The sequence below is a fragment of the Hemiscyllium ocellatum genome, chromosome 29, assembly GCF_020745735.1.
Source record: "Hemiscyllium ocellatum isolate sHemOce1 chromosome 29, sHemOce1.pat.X.cur, whole genome shotgun sequence".
Lineage (NCBI taxonomy): Eukaryota > Metazoa > Chordata > Chondrichthyes > Orectolobiformes > Hemiscylliidae > Hemiscyllium > Hemiscyllium ocellatum.
The window spans coordinates 56,727,407-56,746,173 of NC_083429.1; the positions used below are offsets into that span (position 1 = coordinate 56,727,407).

At 42.9% G+C, this 18,767-nt stretch overlaps 1 protein-coding gene across 4 annotated transcripts in view; it reads right to left on the bottom strand.

Moving 5' to 3' along the window:
* Positions 1-9,762, bottom strand: part of tbcelb (tubulin folding cofactor E-like b) — a 62,101-nt gene extending 52,339 nt beyond the window's left edge. For 2 of the 4 annotated variants that reach the window (XM_060846998.1, XM_060847001.1), the window contains exon 1: positions 9,714-9,762. The gene's annotated coding sequence lies outside the window, so the exon portion shown is untranslated. Of the gene's footprint in view, positions 1-9,645 lie in introns of all 4 variants that reach the window. The other 2 variants (XM_060847000.1, XM_060846999.1) reach the window with 2 other exon arrangements.
* Between the last annotated feature and the right edge of the window lie 9,005 nt (positions 9,763-18,767).

The window sequence follows — 18,767 nt, forward strand, 5'->3', positions numbered from 1 at the left end:
AGGAAGGAATGAATGAGACTGAACTTTAGTAGACAGAGTTTTCATCAAGATCTGGTGCAGTTCTGCTCTGCTGGTGTTGAACGTGACAGAGACCTATGAAAGCAAAAGTAGAGGGATATATTTATCTCTTGGCTCCTCTGTCTTCATTGCATCTGTTCGGATGTTGATGATTTTGGCAAGGGGGCCTCCAAAATGCCCACCTTCTTCCTCAGCTAAGCATTCCCCAGCACCATAGTTGACAGGGGTTTCAGCTGAGTCTGACCCATCTCCCGTACTTCAGCCCTCACCCTCTCTTCCCACTCAAAACAACTAAAAAAGGTCCCCCTTGTCCTCACCTACCATTCCACCAGTATCCACATACAGAGGATCATTAGCTGCCACTTCTGCCATCACCACATTCCCCTCTCCTGTCAGCCTTTAGCAAAGACCTTTTCCTTTGGGACACTCTGGTCCACTCTTCCAACATTCCTCCTCCAACACCCCCCACCCACACACCACAAAAGGTGTAACATCCATTTCCCATTTACTCCTCCTGTCTTCAATGCTCAAAGTGCTTTACCTGCACTTCACTCAACCTAGTCTATTGTATTCGCTGCTCACAACTTGATCTCCTCTACAATGGGGAAACAAAGTGTAGACTGGGTCACTGGTGTGCAGAACACCTCCACTCTGTCCACAAAAAAGATGCTGAGTTTGCAGATATCTGCCAATTCAACACCACTTTGCTCCCTGGCCAACATTTCTGTCTTCTGCCTGCAGTGCTCCAGTAAAACTTAGCGCAAGCTGAAATAACATCTAATTTTCTGTTTGGGAACACTACAGCCTTCGCAACTCTATATAGAGTTCAATAATTTGAGGGATTGAGGCACCTCCTCCATGTCCCTACTCCAATCCCCACATACAGGCCTCATTATCACATGGTCTGCTAACACACACAATCCATTGTTAGCCACTAAGAGTCCCCATCAGTAGTTATTCATTCTCCAGGCTAATCGTTATCCACTCCTTTGTTTGTCCAATTATTCTATCTCCACCTATCATTTACTCCTTGCCCTCTCCTCCTACCTTGTGCATAAAGAAAAATCAACTTTGTCTTAGCTACCATGAATTCTGAGGTTACTGGATCCAAAACATTAACTCTGATTTCTCTCCATAGATGCTGCCAGACTTTGAACTTTCCCAGAATTACTGTTCTTGTTTCTGACTTACAACATCCACAGTTCTTTTGGTTTTCATTTACTGGGATATATCATTCCTTACACTTAATTTTCTCTGTCCCAGCTGCAAGTTATGTGAACTGTAGATCTGCCAGAATGGACTGCATTTCTGGATAGACTTGGTCTGCAAGTTCATGGCATCATTTGTGAACGATCTGAGCTAAGGCATTCTCAGTGAAAGTGAAGAGCCAGATACCCCTCTAATAATTCCAATTATCTCTGGCATTTTTGCTTTGTACAATGACTTTTGCATCAGTGATGTCCTGTGGAATGATCTGTACCCTTCAAAATGAAGATGGTCATCACAGAATTGTTATGGTGCAGAAGGAGGCCATTCAGCCAACATGTCTACACTGGCTCTCTTGAAGGCATTATGATTCTGTTGTTTTCTTTTCGTTCCCTATAACTATGTTGCATCACGACGTACGAGATAGGACTTGCCATGTTTCAGCAGTTTGGTAAAATTCCATCCTTGCAAGGTGCCCTTCCAACTGGTAAGCAATTGATCATGTTTTAAAGTTAAATTGATGTTTTAGTTAAACAGGTCATCAGTTCCTGATGAAGGGCTTTTGCCTGAAACATCAATTTTCTTGCTCTTCAGATGTTGCCTGTCCAGCTGTGCTTTACCAGCACCACACTTAACTTTAAGCTGGTCTTTGTCTAATTCAACCGTGCAGGGAACTGGAGATCAAATGGGAGTCATCCTCTTTTAATAATACAGCTAAATACTGTTCTACTAGTAGAACATATGGTTTTTCTATGGCATAACAATTGATCAATTGATTCCAACAGGACAGCTTTGGTGATAGAAGAACTAGGTGCCCTTTGGATCCCATTATAAATGGGGCATAAATTTCCAGTGTCATAAGTAGTTAGAACTCCTTCAAAGAGATTGATCTGTGTTTTTGTGCTGTATCAGTTTTTTGCATGACTTTTTAAAGCTAAAGTTATATGAAGCTCTAAGTGCTGTGTTTGGCTTGCATATCAGGTAGGGTTTTTCTTTTAACTTCTGGACAGATATGACCTCTGCTGAAAAATGTGTTGCTGGAAAAGCACAGCAGGTCAGGCAGCATTTCAAGGAGCAGGAGAATCGACGTTTCAGACATAAGCCCTTCTTCAGGAATGAGGAGGGTGTGCCAAGTAGACTCACACTCCTTTCCCTACTCTGGGCTCACCTTGATATGACCTCTGTTCAGTAGGTTTCAAATCAGTCTACTTTGTGGGTTCTGCCTTTGACAAGTGTTCCTGTGTCAAAAATTAATCAACTCAAATTCCATGTTTCAGCAACATCAAATTTAACATCATTTGAGTTTCAATATCAAATGTTGATATTTAGCATAATTTACACCAGAAACATTGAGAATGATAGACATGTTTGGAAATAGGAAACTTTCAGAACTGCACTTTCACTCTGTTGCTGACAACAGCATTCAGTGTTGCCATTTTAAAAAAATTAATTCAATTATGTGACTTGGGTGACGCTGGCTGACCAGCATTGATAGCCCATCCCTATTTGCCCTTGAGAAGGTGGTGGTGAGCTGCCTTCTTGAATTGTCACAGTCCATTTGCTGAGAGTTGACTCACAATGCCAATAGGGAGGGAATTCCAGGATTTTGACCCAATGACCGTGAAGGAACAGCGGTATGTTTCCCAAGTTAAGGTGGTAAGTAGCTTGGAGAGGAACTTGAAGGTGGTGGTGTTCCCAAGTACCTGCTACCCTTGTCCTTCCAAATGGAAGTGGTCATGGGTTTGGAAAGTGCTGTCTAAGGATCTTTGGCAAATTTCTGCAGTGCATCTTGTAGACAGTACACACTGCTCTGGATGTAAGTTTACTCAGAAAGTTAGTTTCCAGAATTTCATCACTATACTGGGTCACATTATCAGTGAGCCTCTGGATAAAACCCGTTTTCTACTTATGTGTTTAGGTTTGCTTGAATTGACAATGTCTTTTCCTGTGGTGATGCCATTTCCCATTCTGTTTCTTGGGACTGGTAAATGAGATCCAGGTCAATGTGTTTGTTGGTACAGTTCTGGTTGGAATGCCATGCTTCTAGGAATTCTCATGCGTATCTCTGTTTGGCTTGTCCCAAGATGGATGCGTTGTCCCAGTCAAAGTAGTGTCCTTCCTCAGCTGTATGTAAGGATACTAGTAAGAGTGGGTCATGTCCTAATAGCAGCATATATCAGAAAAATACGTAGAGAGATGATGGCATGGTACAACTGGGCAGATTGTATTTGAGCAGGACTGGAATTGACATCCAAGGTGCTAGCTGCAATTGCAGTCAGAGACAGTTTAAACTAAAATGGCGAGGGGGGTGGGAATCTATGCAGGCAGATGGATGACTGGGTAAAATCAACGAAAAATAAGAAAAGTGATAGGCAGAGAATCCAAAGGCTAGAATCAAGTAGGGCCACAGTAAACAGGACCATAAGTGACCTGAACATTTGCAATAAAAATAAATGAATTAATCACACAAATAGATTTAGATGTTAGTAAGGGCTACATAGAGATCATATTGGTAATATTGGAGAAGGTATTAAAAAGGAAATTGGAAGATGCAAGTAATAAACGTATGGTTGTAATTATGGGGGACTTCAAACTGCATTAGATTCGGCAAATCAAACCAGTAGCAGACAGGAGGAATTCTTCAAGAATACATGAGATAGTCTTACGGATCAATACTTTGAGTGACCAACTACAGAAAAGGCCTTGACTGACTGTTATGTTGAGGAAGGAATACTTGACAATTAGTTCTATATGGGCCCTGAGGGAAGAGTCAAGAGTGTGGAGCTGGAAAAGTTCAGCAGGTCAGGCAGCATCCAAGGAGCAGGAGAATTGACGTTTGGGCATAAGCCCTTCAAAAGGAATTCATTCGGGCTTATGCCCAAAACAGAGATTTTCCTGCTCCTCAGATACCGCCTGATCTGCTGAGCTTTTCCACCACCGCACTCTAATCTCATCTCTAATCTTCACTTTTTCCCTTATGGAAGGGTGACCACAATAGGACAATTTTTTCATTATGATGGAGAGTGGCAGAGTTGTTTGAGATTAGGGTCTTGAACCTAAATAAAGAAATTGATGGGGCAAAGCACCAACTAGCCATAATAAATTGAACATCATTATTTGAACGGATGACAGTAGACAGTTATTTATTTTTATGGTACTCTGAAATGAAGCAGAAGTGCTTAGACCATTACTAACAAGGGAACTTGGGGATAGAATTAAAATCCAAGGAACACACATGGAAATTAGCCAGAAAAGCAACAGATGAGGACTGGAAACAAATTAGATTCCAGCAAAGGAAGACAATAGAGAATGAGAGTAAGCTTGCAGTGAACAAACTCCTAGTAAATGTTCCTATAGGTATGTCAAGAAAAAAGATTAGTAGAGGCATAGAGATGTACAGCACGGAAACAGACCCGTCAGTCCATCACGCCCATACCGGCCAGATATCCCAACCCAATCTAGTCCCACCTGTCAGCACCTTGCCCATACCCCTCCAATTCATATACCCATCCAAATGCCTCTTAAATGTTGCAATTGTACTAGCCTCCACTACTTCCCCTGGCAGCTCATTCCATACTCGTACCACACTGCATGAAAAAAAGTTGCCCCTTTGGTCTCTTTTATACCTTTCCCCCTCACCCTAAACCTATGCCCTCTAGATCTGGACTCTCCCACCTCATGGAAAAGACTTTGTCTATTTATCCTACGTATGCCCCTCAAGATGAATATATGTCTCCTAGTCATAAACCGGGGTATCTAAAGGAGAACAAACAAGCCAATTAAATACGTTAGTACACCTTCACAAAGGAAGGCACAAATAACATCCCCAAAATAAAAAAAAGGGGACCGCAGGAGCTAATGGGAAGGAGGAACCGAAATAAGTTTAGTATTAAGAAAGTGGTATTGGGGAAACTAATGAGATTAAAGGCAGATAAATCCCCAGGGCCTGATAGCCTTCATCCCACGGTACTTAAGTGGCCATAGAAATAGCAGATATGCTAATGGTAATTTTCTAAAATTTTATAGACTCTAACAGTTCCTAGGAATTGGAGGGTAGCTAATGTAACCCCACTATTTAGGAGAAGCAGAGAGATAATAGCTAATTATAGACTGGATTACCTTGACACCAGTTGTGGGAAAGTCCACTATAAAAGATGCAAAAGCAGAACACTTGAAGATAGTGACAAGATCAGCCAGAGTTGGCGTGAATGTACAGAGGAGAATTCATGCTCGACAAATGTGCTAGAAACTTTTGAGGATGTACCAGAGAGTAGATAAGTGTGATGCAGTGAACATGATTTACTTGGGTTTTCAGCAAGGCCCCATGTAAGAGATTGTCATGCAAAATTGAAGTGCATGGGATTGGAGAGCATGTTCTAAAATAGATTGAGAATTGTACTAGACAGGAAACAACAAGATTAAAAGGATATTTTTCTGAGTGATAGGCAATGATTTATGGAGTTCCGCAGGGATCAGTGCTTGGACCCCAACAATTCACTATATATTAATTATTTAGATGAAGAAATTGCACAAATTCCCCAGATCTGCAGATGACACAAAGCTGAGTGGAAGGATATGCTGTAAGAATGCAGCAAAGCTTCAGTGCAATTTGGACAGTGGGCAAACGTGGCAAATGCAATATAATGTTGATAAAAGTGAGGAGAGGTTAGCCACTGTTAGCAAAAACAGGAAGACAGATTATTTTCTGAATGACAATAGATTGGGACAAGTGAAGGTGCAGTGAGACTTGGGTGTTCTCCTGTATCACTCTTTGAAAGCAAACATGCAGGCACAGCAGGTGGTAAAGAAAACAAGTGGTATGTTGGCCTTCATAGTGAGAGGATTAGAATACAGGAGCAGGAATGACTTGCTGAAAGTATGCAGGACCTTAGTGAGACCACACCTGGAACAGCGTGCACAGTCTGGATCTCAATCTGAGCCAAGATGTTCTGGCGATTGGGAAACCTTTGCAGTTCCTCAGACTGTTTCCTGGGATGGTAGAACTGATGCACTGGAGAGACCAGATTGGTTAGGGCTACATTAACTGGAGTTTAAAATAAACAAGGGGGGGGTGGGGAGTCTCAGCAACCCAGAAAATTCTTACAAGATTTGACCGAGGAGATACAAGAATGATGACCTTAAATGACCAGGGAGTCCAGAAACAGGTCACAATCCTATATGGACAGAGATGAAAAGTTTCTTCATCCCAGAGAGCCTGTGAAATTCTCTGTCATAGAAAACTGTTGAGTACAGAACATTGAAGATTTAAAAAAGCCACACATATAGTCCTTTGGACTAATGGAATCAAAAGATACAGGGAAAAAGTGAGAAGACTACAGAGTTTGGATGACTAATGATCATAGTGAATGGCATAGCAGACTTGAAGATCTGAATGACTGACACTTGCTTGTGTGTTTCGGTAATAAATTAGAATAATTTTGTGCCAATGCTCATCATACCTTGTGGTGGCGCTTGCCTCGGAAGTACTAAAGATATGGTCTTCATTCAAGCCAAAATAAAAATCAAGCCGCCATTGTGCCTTAGCTTATCTGCCTCACAACAGGCACGGCACACTGGCCACAAATCTCTGTTCATTACAACTTTTTTAAAAAATTCACATGGGATATAGTGATATATTTCTAAGTCAGGCTGGTGAGTAGCTTCAGGTCACAGAGTCAGAGCTGGATAGCATAGAAACAGACCGTTTGGTCCAACCTGTCCATGCTGACCAAATAACCTAAACTAATGTAGTCTCATTTGCCAGCATTCAGCCCACATCCCTCCAAACCCTTCCTATTCATACACAAATCCAGATGTCTTTTAAATGTTGTAATTGTACCAGCCTCCACCACATCCTCTGCAGCTCATTCCATGCACGCATCAACCTCTGCAGGAAACGCTGCCGCTTAGGTCCCATTTTAATCTTTACCCTCTCACCTTGAACCCATATCCTCAAGTTTTGAACTACCCTACCCTGGGTATTTACAATCTCCATGCCACTCACGATTTTATAAATCTTTATAAAGTCACACCTTAGCTGCTGACACTCCAGGAAAAACAGCCCCAGCCTATCAGCCTCTGGCTGTAGCTCGAACCCTCCAACGCTGGCAACATCGTTGTAAACCTTTTCTGAACTCTCAAGTTTCACAACATGCTTCCTATAACAGGGAAGCCAGAACTCCATACAATATTTCAAAAGTGGCCTCAGCAATGTCCTGTATAGCCACATAATGACTGACCAACTCTTATACGCAAAGCACTAACTAATAAAAAGTGTACCAACCATCTTCTTCACTATCCTCTCTACCTATGATTCCACTTGCAAGGAACTATAACCTGCACTCTAAGATGTCTAAGTCCTGCCCTGATTTGCCTTTCCAAAATGCAGCACCTCACATTTCCCCAAATTAAAACTCCATCTGCCACTCCTCGACCCATTCGGCCATTTGATCAAGACCTCGTGGTTCTGAGATAACCACCTTCACTGTCCATTACACCTCCAATTTTGGTGCCATCTGCAAACTTCCTAACCATACATGGTGGTGTTCCCATGTACCTGTTTCCCTTGTCCTTCTAGATGGAACTGGTCATGGGTTTAGAAGATGCTGAAATTTTGCAATGCACCTTGTAGATAGTACACTGCTGCTGAGTGGCGGTAATGCAGCGAGTGGATGTTTGCCAACATAGTACCAGGCAAATGGGGAATATACCAACACATTTCTGACTTCTGCCTTGTAGATGGTGGCTGGGCTTTGGAGAGTCAGAAAGTGCGTTACTCAGTGTAGTATTCCAAGCCTCTGACCTGCTCTTGCTGCCACTGCATTTATGTAGAGTGTCCTATTAAGTTATTGATCAATGGTAACCCCTAGGATTGTGACAGTGAGGGATTCAGTGATGGGAGTATCAGTGAATGACAAGGGTGATTGTTAGATTTTTATCTTACTGAAGATGGTCATTGCCTGGCATTTGTATGGCAAAAATATTTCTAGCCACTTATCAGCCCAAACCCAGATCTGAATATTGTCCAGATCTTGCTGCATTGAATGAAAATCTTGCCTTTTGGAACATAATTCAAGAACACTAATAGGAACACAGAAATGGTTGATACGTATGGTTTCAGAAGGCATTAACTTGCCAGGCATGAGCCTTCTCAAGCTTGGAGACAAACAGAGGAAAGACCTGTATTCAAACACTTTACATAACTTGCCATTCCATCCCTTCCCTAATTCTCAGACTTCTCACTCCAATACTTATTAGGCTATAAACCCTTAGGACTCAACATTGAGTTCTCCAATTTCAAATACCCTCCTTTCCATTACCCAACTCCCTTCCCAGTATCTCCCCCTCTTATGGACCTTTCTAACCACCAACCAGATTCATTTCTCCCATTTACCAACCAGGTCATACCCTCTACTTGTGTTCACCTATCCCTACCTCAACACCCTGCCCATCCCACTGCCCCCCCCACCCCAATCCCCTTTATCTGCAGCTCCTCCTTACACTCCCCCTCACCCAAAACATTGACTTCTCCAACTCTGATGCTGCCTGCCTTGCTGTGTCCTTCCAGCCTCCGGCTTGTCCACTTTGGATTCCAGCATCTGCAGTTTATTTTGGCTCTGCTAGAAACTAGGCCAGTCTCTCCCACCAAGTCCAATTTTCCAAACAGCACTGACAACCACTTCATGCTGATTTCCCATTACAGAGATACCATGACTCACTCCATACGGCCACAGTGGTCCCTGACCACACTCCAAATTCTCTAGTTCCGCCATAATGGGCATTCAGGCAAATATAATTTGTTGTGCTTCAATTGAACAAGGGCTGCCCTCTTAACAAGACATTCGATAGCTATCTTGATATCAAATACCAACGTTAGTATGCTCAACATTAGGTCCACCGTCCACCCCCAACCCCTCACACCAGGCTCATGCACTCTATCCAGGTTTTAACCGGGTCCACTTCCACTCCACCCTCAAACTGGCCCACATTCCCCCTCCCCCACACCCCAGATACCAGGTCTAGTCTACCACTTCTCCAGATACTTGAAGAACAGATTCCACCCCACTACTGGCTCCTACCCCCCACAACTTTCCATCTCTCTGCAGTCACACCCCCTAACCAGTTCCACTCTCCCTTCGCCTCGCCTCACCTCCACTACCCCAGGTTCAGACCGAGGTGTGCCCCGTCAAGACCCTTTTCTCGTCGCCTTGCTCGCTTTACCCATAGGGAGTGGACAGTGTCAGGCTCTGAGTCAAGAGTGTGGTGCTGAATGAATTCCTGACGAAGGGCTTATGCCTGAAACGTCGATTCTCCTGCTCCTTGGATGCTGGGCTTTTCCAATAACACACGCTCCACTCTGATCCCCAGCATCTGCACTCCTCACTTTCTCCTAATGTCAGGCCCTGGCCACCGCGGACTCACCCGCTCTCCGTCCCGCCTCAGGCCCCGGACTCACCCGCTCTCCGTCCCGCCTCAGGCCCCGGACTCACCCGCTCTCCGTCCCGCCTCAGGCCCCGGTTGTTTTGCTGCCGGAGTGGGATGACGTCACAACGTCTCTCGCGGACATATATTTGCGTCAACGGCGACCTCACGTGACCGGCACCACGTCACCATAGCAACACAGGCCTGGGCGTCTAGCTGCGCCAAGTTAACCATTCAACCGGGTCGCCGAGACCGTGCGCTCACTCTCTGAGGGATCACAGTGCCCCGTTGGCTGTTATCACAATAGGCCGCGTCTTCAAAGAGTTGGCCTTGTAATGAGTTCTTAAAAGCTGCACCCAACCACAACTGATTGCTGTCCAGGTATTTGGCCAGTGTTTGCCGACATCAGACCACCGAGACTCTGCCAGGTTCGCGGATGCAGTACTGGAGACAGAAGGAAAAGAAATAGAGAGAAGGCGAGAAGGCATTTGCCTCGGGAAGAGGGCTGGACGCAGGAGACTGTAAAAATCAGTGACAACATATAATCAGGAATGATTTGGAGATGCCGGTGTTGGACTAGGGTGTACAAAGTTAAAAATCACACAACAGCAGGTTATAGAGATTTGCTAGGGCGCAGGTCGATTTTCAACGACTTAATGCATGGCCAAGATCAGTGAATATGTTGGTGAGGCCTCTTTTGGTCGCCCTGTTATAGGAAGGAAATTGTTAAACTGTAGAGAGTTCAGAAAAGATTAACCAAGATGTTGCTGGGAATAGAGGGCTTGAGTTATAAAAACAGGCTGGATGGGCTGGGACGTTTTTCACTGGAGTTTAGGAGATTGAGGGGTGACATTTTAGAGGTTTACCACATCCTTAGGATCATAGATAAGGTGAACAGTAAAGGTCTTTCCCCTAAGGTGGGGGAGTCCACAATTAGGGGGCATATTTTTAAGGTGAGAGGAGTAAGATTTATAAAGGACATGATTTTTTTTTTACACAGAGAGTAGTTAGTGTGTGGAATGAACTGCCAGATGAAGTGGTGGACACAGGTACAGTTACAATGTTTGAAAGATGTTGGTGTTCAATGCAACATCAAACCCATTACTCACCTGGGTGAAATCGCTGGCTCTAGAGTTAATATAGCAAAGTCAGAAGTAACACAACACCAGGTAATAGTCCAACAGATTTATTTGAAATCACCTCTTTGCCCTCCAACATTACCACCTCCATATCATTGCTAATATAGCAGATTATTGATTCAGAACCACCTATGGGACATAGGTTAAAATCATGGCTCTTATTCTTATGTTTTCAAATATCCAAGATCCTGACCAACCACTGCATACATGGAAGGAAGAAATTAACCTCATAGCAGTGATGAGGAAACACCATCCTATTCATAGGCACCAGCTCAGATACTGGCATTGCTCTGTCTTAGAGCGTGGAAGACAGTTGATATCTGCACATAGTGAATCACTGGCTACAAAGCCATCCCACCTTCCCAGAGTCCCCTTAAGAAGTAAGATTGTAAGATTTGGGAGCAGACGTAGGCCATTCAGCCCATTGAGTCTGCTCAATCATTCAATTAGATAGTGGCTGATCTGATAATCCTGAACTCCACTTTCACTTTGTGATTCACTCATGAGGACTCCCACATACCTCTATGCTGTAGCTTTCTGCAATCTTGCTGAATTTAAATAATATTCAGCTCTTGCATTTTTGTGGCCAAAGCGCATAGCCTCACATTTTCCCACAATCGATTCCAGTTGCCAAGTTTTTCCCCACTCAGTTATCCTCTCTATATTCTTCTGCAGACTGTTATTTTCATTGTATACCTGCTAGCTTATTTTTGTGTCTCCAGACACCTAGCTGTAGTACATTTACTTTTCTTATCCAAGTCAATTATAAATATACTGTAATTAATTGTAATCAATGCCCCAGCATTGATCCCTATAGCACCCCACTAGTTACAATTTGCCATCCTGAAATTGGCTTGCTGTCATTATTCTCTGTCAAGTATTAGATAGCCAATCCTCTATCCTTGCTAATATACTACCTCCAACACCATGGACAGTTATTAAATAGCTACATTGTAGAACAGGACGCATATCAAGAAATAAGTTTGCTAGCAAAAAAGCAACTGCCATAGTTGTACGTGATTCGAATCTTAAGACCATAAGACATAGGAGTGGAAACAAAGCCATTCGGCCCATCGAGTCCACTCTGCCATTTAATCATGGCTGATGGATGTTTCAATTCCACTTACCTGCACTCTTCCCATAGCCTTTAATACCTTGCAAGATCAAGAATTTATCAAAATCTGCCTTGAAGACACCCAACGTCCCGGCCTCCACTGCGCTCCGTGGCAATGAATTCCACAGACCCACCACTCTCTGGCTGAAGAAATGTCTCCTCATTTCCATTCTAAATTGACCCTCTAATTTTAAGCCTATGCCCACAGGTCTTACTCTCCTCGCCTAATGATAAACAACTTCCCAGTGTCCACCCTTTCTAAGCCATGCATTATCTTGTAAGTTTATATTAGATCTCTCCACAACCTTCTAAACTCTAATGAATACAATCCCAGGATCCTCAGCCAATCATCATATGTTAGGCCTACCATTCCAGGGATCACCTGTGTGAATCTCCGTTGAACACGCTCCAGTGCCGGTATGTCCTTCCTGAGGTGTGGGCCCCAACACTGGATACAGTATTCTAAATGGGGCCTAACTAGAGCTTTACAAAGTTTCAGAAGCACATCGCTGCTTTTGTATTCCAACCCTCTGGAGATAAATGACAGCATTACATTTGCTTTCTTAATCATGGACTCAACCTGCAAATCAACCTTTAGAGAATCCTGGACTAGCACTCCCAGATCCCTTTGTACTTTGGCTTTATGAATTTTCTCACCATTTATAAAATAATCCATACCTGTATTCTTTTTTCCAAAATGCAAGACCTCACACTTGCTCACGTCGAATTTCATCAGCCATTTCCTGGACCATTCTTCTAAACTGTCTTAATCTTTCTGCAGCCTCCCTACCTCCTCAGTACTACCTGCCTGTCCGCCTAACTTGGTATAATCAGCAAACTTCACCAGAGTGCTCCCTGTCCCTTCATCCAGATCATTAATATATAAAGTAAACTGCTGCGACCCCCAATACTGAACCCTGCAGGACCCTACTTGTCACCAGTGCCATTCCGAAAAAGAATCTTTTATCCCAACTCTCTACCTTCTGTCAGACAGCCAATCCGCAATCCATGCAAGTAGCTCACCTCGAACACCATGGGCCCTCACCTTACTCCCGTGAAGCACCTTATCAAAGACCTTTTGGAAGTCTAGATAGATGACATCCATGTATTTCCCTGGTCTAACCTACTTGTTACCTCTTCAAAGAATTCTAACATTTGTCAGACACAAACTCCCCTTACTAAATCCATGCTGACTTGTTCTAATCCGACCCTGCACTTCGAAGAATTTAGAAATTTCATCCTTAATGATGGATTTCAGAATTTTACCTACAGCTGAGGTTAGGCTAATCGGCCTATAATTTTCCATCTTCTGTCTTGATTCTTTCTTGAACAAAGGGATTACAACAATGATTTTCCAATCATCTGGGATTTTTCCTGACTCCAATCATTTTTTGAAAGATCACAGTCAGCGCCTCCGCTATTTCTTCAGCCACCTCTCTCAGAATTCTGGGGTGTAGCCCATCGGGTCCAAGAGATTTATCGAATTTTAGACCTTTTATCTTTTCTAGCACTTTCTCTTTTGTAGTGGCTACCATACTCAACTCTGTTTCCTGACTCTCCTCAATTGTTGGGATATTACTCATGTCTTCCACTGTGAAGACTGACACAAAGTACTTATTAAGTTCTTCAACTATTTCCTTATCTCCCAGCGTTAGCCTTCCATCATCAGTTTGGAGTGGCTCAGTTTCTACTTTTGCCTCTTGTTTGTTTCTTACGTATTGAAATAAACTTTTACTATCATTTCATATAGATTGGACAAATTAATTCAGAATATTAGCTGTGAGGATCAATGGATAGAGAGTATTCAGGCCAGTTCTTTAGAACAACATGTTGTGTAACTATCCAGGAAACATGGTAGAAACATGGATTAGTTAATGGTCTCAAAGTAAAAACTCATCGAGATAAGCACCATAACATGAGAATTTTAGTTTCAGTTTAAGGGTGAGGAGCTTGAATCTGAAACAAGGATCTTAAAATGTTATGTTCACAGCAGATGGTAGTGCTAGTCAGATTCCAGAGAAACCTAATTTGATGTTTTTAGTTATAGTTTTTCAATTCGTGTCTCGTGGCTATTCACTTAACATAGTCAAGAAGTTGTCAATTTACTTCTACCAAAAGAACACAAAAGAAAAAAAACACAAACTATTTTACACAAAAAAGAACTAAGTGAAATAGTTTTATTACAAATTTCAGAAACAAAGATCTAACCCTCAACATAAAACTCACGATAATCAAACCTTAACGTAGGGTCACCCTGTTCCAATTTAGCATTCCTTGTTCAGTGGGCATATCTGTACTTGTTTCTTTATGGCAAATCTCTATTCACTTGTTGCTGCCTTTAGTTAATGTCTCTTCATTAGACCTTTCAACAAGCTGTTAATATATGTTTCTTAAGCTCATGCATTCAATAACCTTTGAGGATAGCATCCTTTCTGACAGCTTAATGCCTTCTGTTCTGGAGCTTTTCTGTTAGTAATTCTGACTTCATTTCAGTCTGAACTGCTTTGGAGACTGCTAAGTTAACGGCACCTATGTTGCCACAGACCTGTTCCCTCTGGAAAACCTGCACATCGGATGGTTTATAAAAACCTTATTTCTGTCTTTTTTCCTGAGTCATAAGACACCTTCTTGCAAGAAAATAGCTCTTTTTGTTCTCACTCTTCTACTTTTTGTTTTATAAAGCATTGGAACAATTCATTAGGAGAAAGTGAGGACCGCAGATTCTGGAGATCAGAGTCGAGAGTGTGTTATTGGAAAAGCAGAGCATGTCAGGCAGCATCCGAGGAGCAGGCAAATTGATGTTTTGGGCATAAGCCCTTCATTAAGAATGAGGCTTGTGGGTCAGGAGGCTGAGAGCTAAATAGGAAGGGGGTTGTAGTTGAGGGGGAGGTAGCTGAGAATGTAATAGTTAGATGAAGGTGGGGGAAAAGATGATAGGTTGGAGAGGAGGGTGGAGTGGATAGATGGGAAAATGATGGACAGGTCAGGAGGGCAGTGCTGAGTTGGAGGCTTGGGACTGGGATAATGTGGGGGGAGGGGAAATGAGGAAACTGGTGAAATCTATATTGATCCCATGTGGTTGCAAGGCCCCAAGGCAAAATATGAGGCGTTCTTTCTCCAGGCGTCAGGTGATAAGGGTTTGGTGATGGAGGAAGCCCAGGATCTGCATGTCCTTGGTGAAGTGGGAGGTGGAATTGAAGTGTTCAGCCGTGGGGCAGTGGGGTTGGTTGGTGTGGGTGGCTCAGAGATGTCCCAGAGAACATCTCTGGGACACCTGCACCAACCAACCCCACTGAACAATTCATCTCAAGGGCTTTTTTTTTACAAACCACGTTTTCCAAACGTATGGAACCCCTTCTTAACAAATAATATAGAAATGCAAATCGTCTTAAAGCTGAAACTTAAAATATAAGTTTCCAAATAATATAATAAATTATCAACTTCCATCACATCTCCTCACAGAAAAGATAAAAGACATTTAATAGATATTTTCATTTTCCTGTTATAGTTTCCCAATTACCTATCTATTGTAATTATACAAATTTCTCGTTGATATATATTGGAAATCATTCGCTAATGAGCATGATCATCCACCTAGAAAATTCTGTGTCACAGGATCTGTAGGTTCTTGTGTGGCTTATGAGCCCGATCCAAGAGCTGCATCTCCGATCATGTATTTAGCAGGTGCTTCTGGAAGGTGCAAGTGGTTCTTGGCCTTGAGATCATTGGCATTCCTTTCTCCAGTTTCTTTGTCCATACTTCCTCTTGCTGACGGTGTTCTTGAAGAATTGTGTCCCTTCATACAGGAGTTTCCTCCAAGTCAGTTTATTCTGAATGAATATGTTGACCTCTATGTTGCATTTCTGGAGGGAAGTCTTCAAGGAGGTTTTGAAATGCTTCCTTTGTCCTCCTCTCATTTGAATGCCTTCCTTGAGCTGGGTGAAGAAGGTTTGCTTTGGCAGTTGGAACTTGGGTATTGTAAGCAAATGGCTGGCCTTGTGGAGTTAGTTTTGGATGATTGTAGCCTCAATGCTGATGCTTTTAGCTTCTTTAAAGATGCTGATGTTACTTTGCCTATACTCCCATTTGTTGCAGAGAATATTTGATTTGATTTATTGTAGTCACATGTACCTAAGTGCAGTGAAAAAATTTATTTTGTGAGCAGTACAGGCTAATCATAGCAAAGAAGGACATGCAGATCATAGGGTGCTTAGACAGAGCAATGCATACAAGGTTATGGCTGGATAGGAGGCACACAAAGCAAGATAAGCATTTAGCAAGATCAACATTATTTGCAGTTAGAGAGGTCCATACAGCAGCCTAATAACAGCAGGGAAGAAACTGATCTTGAACTTGTTGGTGTGTGCGTTCAAGCTTCTGTATCTTCTGCCTGATAGAAGAGGTCGGAAAATGCATTACCTGGATGGGTAGGGTCTTTAATGATGTTGGCAGCCTTTGTGCAGCAAGTGGAAATGGAGTCCATGTTTGGGATGTTGGCTTCCATGATGGTCTGGATTGTGCACACAACTTTCTGTAGTTTCTTACATCCTGGGCAAACCAGTTGTCATACCCAGAAAACCTTCTGTGGTGCATCTGTAAAAGTTGTCTTAAAAGGCATTAATGGTACTCTCAAGGGCCTTGACGTGGCATCTAAACGTAGTCCAAGTTTTGGAACCCTATAGAGTAGTTGGAAAGATGACTGCCTTGTGCAGAAGGATCTTGGTATCAGCATAGATGTTACAGTCATCAAAGACTCTAATCATTAGGCATCCATAGGTGGCAGTCGCAGATTGGATACAATATTGAATCTCCACAAAGGGAAATGGGAGGATTTGTCTATTGATCTTAATGGAGGGATGGACTGGAACTTGACTTGGTATGGGTTGGTAAAAGACTTGAGCCTGCTTGAGGTTGAGACTGAGACCAATTGTTCAGTACTCTTCTATGAAGGCATTAAACAAAGCTTGAAGATTTTTTTCTGAGACAGCAAAGGTGACATTGTCATCCACACGTAGAAATTCCACAAGCGAGTTTGATGTTTTCTTTTTTAATTTCAACTGGTTGAAGGTAAAACATTTTCTGACCATCTTGTAGACAATGTCCACACCACTGGGAAGCTTGTTCTTAACAAGGTGAAGAATGGTGGTGGAGAAAAGAGTGGAGGCGATGATACACCTCAGATTGATCCCTGCTTAGACCTCAGAGAATTCTGTCATATTACCGTTGATGAGGACCATCGCCAATATCTTGTCATCGAGGAGGTGGAGGATATTGATGAATTTCACTGGACAGCCAGCCTTTTGTAGCACCACCAGTTTAACTGAGTCTAAAGCCTTGGTCACATTGAATTAAGGCCCTGCTCAGTGTTTAGTGTTGTTCCTGGCATTTCTCTTGAAAGTTGCTGAGCAATGAAAATGCTGTCCATAGTTCCATGGTTTGGCCAGAACCCACAGTGGCTTTCAGAAAGGATTTCCTCAGAGACTGGAGAAGGTCACTAGTAGGGATTTGGGTGATGATCTTCCTGATGATGAAGAGTAGGGAAATTCCTTAGTAGTTCCCACAGTCCACTTTGTCTCCTTTCTCGAAAACAATGGTATTACATAGAACATAGGACATTACAGCGCAGTACAGGTCCTTTGGCCCTCCATGTTGCGCTGACCTGTGAAACCAATCTGAAGCCATCTAACCTACACTATTTCGTTTTCATCCATATATCTATCCAATGACCATTTAAATGCCCTTAAACTTCACGAGTCTAGTATTGTTTCAGGCATACTGTTCCACATCCCTACTACTCTCTGAGTGAAGAAACTACCTTTGACATCTGTCCTGTACCTATTGCCTCTCAATTTAAAGCTATGCCCCCTCATGCTAGCCATCACCATCCAAGGAAAAAAGCTCTCACTGTCCACCCTATCTAACCCTCTGATTATCTTATATGTCTCACTAAAGTCACCTCTGAACCTTTTTCTCTCTAATGAAAACAGCCTCTAGTCCCTCAACCTTTCCTTGTAAAGAGACCTTGGAGTGCAGGTTCATAGCTCCTTTAAAGTGGAGTCACAGGTAAATAGGATAGTGAAGAAGGCGTTTGGTATTATGCTTTCCTTTGTTGGTCAGAGTATTGAGTACAGGAGTTGGGAGGTCATGTTGCTGCCACTGATTAGGCCACTGTTGGAATATTGTGTGCAATTCTGGCCTCCTTCCTATTGGAAAGATGTTGTGAAACTTGCAAGGGTTCAGAAAAGATTTACAAGGATGTTGCCAGGGTTGGAGGATTTGAGCTTATAGGAAGAGTTTTCCCATGAGCGTTGGAGGCTGAGGGGTGACCTTACAGAGGTTGATAAAATCACGAGGGGTGTGGATAGGGCAAATAGACAAAGTATTTTCCCTGGAGTGGGGAGTCCAGAACCAGAGGGCATTTGTGAGAGGGGAAAGAGACCTCAAGGGCAACTTTTTCACTTGTATGGAATGAGCTGCCGGAGGAAGTGGTGGAGGCTAATACAATTGCAACATTTAAAAGACATTTGGATGAGTATATGAATAGGAAGAGTTTGGAGGGATATGGGCCAAGTGCTGGCATGTGGGACTAGATTGGGTTGGGATATCTGGTTGGCATGGACGGGTTGGATCGAAGGATCTGTTTCCATGCTGTACACCTCTATGACTCTATGACTCTAAACCTTCTCTCCATACCAGGCAACATCTGAGGAAACCTCCTCTGAACCCTTTCCAAACGTTCCACATCCTTCCTATAATGCAATGACCAAAACTGTACACAATACTCCCAGTGTGGCCGCACCAGAGTTTTGTACAGCTGCAGCATAACCTCATGGTTACGAAACTCAATCCCTCTACTAATAAAACCTAAC